This window comes from Diadema antillarum, unplaced genomic scaffold (assembly GCF_040938485.1).
Source record: "Diadema antillarum isolate AM-2024a unplaced genomic scaffold, OU_Dant_1.0 seq00000515_RagTag, whole genome shotgun sequence".
Lineage (NCBI taxonomy): Eukaryota > Metazoa > Echinodermata > Echinoidea > Diadematoida > Diadematidae > Diadema > Diadema antillarum.
Genome location: NW_027271469.1, coordinates 9,844 through 13,533, shown reverse-complemented (window position 1 = coordinate 13,533; position 3,690 = coordinate 9,844). Strand labels below are relative to the sequence as shown.

Genomic DNA, 3,690 nt, shown 5'->3' with positions numbered 1-3,690 from the left:
TAGACATCTATGAACATGTACATCAAAGATTATCAAAAGCCCCCACATTGCTTGTATATTTGCCCAATGATTTAATTAAGACATAGATGCAATTAATTTCCCTGTAAAGGCCATTTTCTTTTTTTTTCTTTTCTTTTTTTTTTTTTTTTTTGGGGGGGGGGGGGGGGGGGGCTCATGACCATATCCTGAACAACTTTGGGTCCTTGCCCCCTAACTAAACAAGGATGATCAACTCCTAGTATGGTTGAATTCTGTCCACTATCTCTGGAGAAAAGTTGAAAATGTTCAAGTTTTTGCAAGCTAGATGAATAAGATACCATGTATGTCACTTAAGCTTTCTGCTAAAGAGGGCTAAAAAGTTGTAGATCACATAAACTTATAAACTTACATATCCTTGTGCACCTTGTGTGGTGTCTCACAAAGTGGGGTACTGCATCGCAACTGCCTTGGCTTCAACGCGTCTTTTGCTCACTACTTGGGTATCTGAATTTAAAAAGGAAGCAAGAAGAATGTTAATCATATTCTACGAAGCAAATATATAACATCAGAAAATTGACCCTCATTTCAATCTTTTAAGGGGCTGAACTATTTTCATGTTTTTTTTTCTTGGCATTAATTTCTATTGCTATTCAGTACCGCTGTTTCAAGTACATTTATTCATGTGCTTCTTACACCAAATATCAGTTAATACAAATGAAAATTTCATGCAGATGGGTTAAGTGTGGATGTGCACAGTTAGTAGAAAAATACAAGATGTGATTATCCATCGAACTTTATGGCAAATCAATTTCCATTTTTTTTTATTCATTATTATAATTATATCATAAGTATTAGGACTATTATCATTTACATGTGGCCCAATGGGGCTACCAAGAAAATAAGTCAGCGCGGAGTCTTGTAGGTACACTCTGTTTACATGTTTCATACAAGTATATCAGTCTTTATTTTTAAATCTATAACCATCACTTCATTTACAACGTTATACTTACCGGTCCCTTCATTTTTTTTTTTTTTTTTTTTTTTTGGGGGGGGGGCACATTTTAGACTGTTATTCTCTATATTTGAGAAGACAAAAACAAAAGTGAACAGGCAAATTAGATGGTGCTATATTGCATGGAAATGTATAGTACAAGACATGACAATGGGAAACTGGTTTTCCAGACCAGTATTCAAACAATTGAACTTACGTTGTACAGTTTTCTGCTTCCATTATCAACAAGAAATATGCTACGATGATCTGGATAAGCAGGTGTCTCCTTGGAGCAGTCAGAACTCCTTCCATCAGCTATTGAAGTATCTCCTCCCCCTTGGAGTGATGTGTGTGTTGAATTCCTGGGCAAATAAGTAAAATCTAAAGGTTTTACAAATCATACAAATTATGGCATGAGGATAATAGGTCCCTCCAGTTTACATTATAAACTTGAAGTGCAAAATCATTTAATATGTACATATTTGCCATAAGCAACGTTCAGCTCTACTTACACAACTCAAGACTGACCATAACATGGTTTTCACTTCTGTCGATACAGCAAGTACACATTTTTCTTAAATACGAGTACTAACCTCTCAAGGCTTTCATTTTCAGAGAGAAGGACAGCTCCAAAACTGCTCCATGAAGAATAATTAATACTTGAAAATCATTTCTTCAAACAAAACAAAACCAACAAAGCTTTCAGTCTCTTAATGTAGCCTCTTATGTAATTACTGAGACTCTAGAATGTAAAATAAATGTGAATCAATTTCAAACTAGACTCCCTTCATTAATCATCGTGGAAAACAACAGAATAACTTACAGCAGGGTTAGTGCAATGGAAGTCCATATCTCAGAGGCTCCTTCGCTGATGTTGGCCCGGTGTTTCCAGCATTCGTCAACCCTGCATTCAATGGCTAGTCGTTGGCCACATCTGTTACATGTACTTCTTCAATCTGGTGATCTGCACCCTCGTGGTGTGACAGAGACTGTACAGCTATCAATCTGTCTTCGTTCTCCAAATGATGACCCCTATACCGAGTTCCTTTAAATCACCATCACTCCCGAAGAACTGTCATGTTACGTCTTTTTATCTGGAGGAAAGCATGAAAACACAATGTTCAGAAATGGATTTAGAACTCATCTCCACAAGACAATATGCAGTTCCGTTTTGTCCACACAAATACTAAGTGTGCATCAATAGAAAAGCTAGAAATTACTTTTTAGCTACATCGATCAGCATATTTAGAAAGACCCAAAGATGATCTCTGCCAAATTTCAATGCCTAAGGTCACCTGTAACTTTCATAAAAAACAATGTTCAAATATAGTACCCGTTGTCGTCTGCTAAAAGGGGGATCGATCTCCATGATGTGTGAGCACGTTGATCTTCAGCTAGAAGTGTGATGTCACAGTGGACTAACACTTAACAGTGCATGCATCGTATTTCTTACGTAGATGATTGCCACACATGACGTGGGAGTGCAATAGCACTATGGTATTCTCCCAGCTGTGTGGATGCTCGAATGTGGTGGCAAATAAAAGTCCTTTTTACTACATAGGTCATCACAATTATATAAATCACCAAATTTCACCATTTTTTGTTTTAATTACCGTATCAATCGAGATCACCTTCTGGCAACACAGTGTCAGTGATTCGGCTGTCGACTCAATAGCAATGTAGAGTTTCTAGACGCTTCTAGTCTATTGCATTAACCCTATTTCAACTGAGCTATTGGAGACCAAGTTTTTACGGGGGGGGGGGGGGTCAATTTGACCCCCCTTCAGATCTCGGCCGCCGATCGCGCGATCGCCACAAAATTTTGCCTGAAAATAGAGCCGGATGTCAACTACAAGATTACACGGTCATACAATAGAAAAAAATGTTGATTTTATATTTTTGAATAAATTACTTATGCAAATTTATGCATGAAATTATATTTTTACATATAACTCCAACAAAAAGGCTGAAGGATTGCTAAATTTTTGTGTCAGAGTTCCTCAAGACACATCAAACAATTTTCTTTTAAAAAAATAGCGCAGTCAAAATCAGTTTCTTTTGTTTTTTTATTGTTTTGTTAATTTTTCATGTATTTTACTGTTTTTTCGATCTTTTGTTTTCCATTGTTTGTTTGTTTTTTTTCCAAAATTTGTTGCAGGCACTTTTTCAAGCTTATCTACATTAGAATTGATTAATTTCAATGGTTAAAAGTTGAAATAATCTAATTTATATCAATTAAACAAAAATCTTTGCGCGTTGCGGAATCGTGGTGTGAAATGTCGAGAAGCGGGTCAATTTGACCCCCCCCCCCCCCCCCCAGTTAAAATAGGGTTAATTATAGCACAGCTTTATATACGTCGATCTCTAACCGTGGTCTAAACTCGACCAGACGTCTCCCTCTACATACTTTACAGTGATCATCTCTGTGTGCATGATGCTATGCTTGTAGTCCATGTAGAGTTCATACCACTGCACTGTAGGCCTAACGTTAGGTCTATAATACCGCAATGAGAACCGGACCTAGGCCCTAGGATATAGCTTATCCCGGAAAACCGTTCAATGTAGGCCCTAGACGTTTAACAGTGGTCTAGGTTCTGCTTCTACTACGTTCTAGGGCTAAATCGTGATATCGGTCCCCTCTCATTCTGCGTGTGTGTCTCCACTAATGCGCAAAGTCTATGGAGGTTGAAAGAAGTCCCCAGCTATAGCGGTGAAGGGTG

The 3,690-nt window shown here is 37.7% G+C and overlaps 1 long non-coding RNA gene across 1 annotated transcript; it reads right to left on the bottom strand.

The window, feature by feature from the left end:
* Nucleotides 1-410: 410 nt before the first annotated feature.
* On the bottom strand, nucleotides 411-2,536 carry LOC139734239 (uncharacterized). Its single transcript, XR_011711150.1, has 3 exons — nucleotides 1,794-2,536; nucleotides 1,188-1,332; nucleotides 411-483 (listed from the first exon to the last, which is right to left on the bottom strand). It is a non-coding gene; the product is annotated as an uncharacterized lncRNA (long non-coding RNA).
* Nucleotides 2,537-3,690: the final 1,154 nt, after the last annotated feature.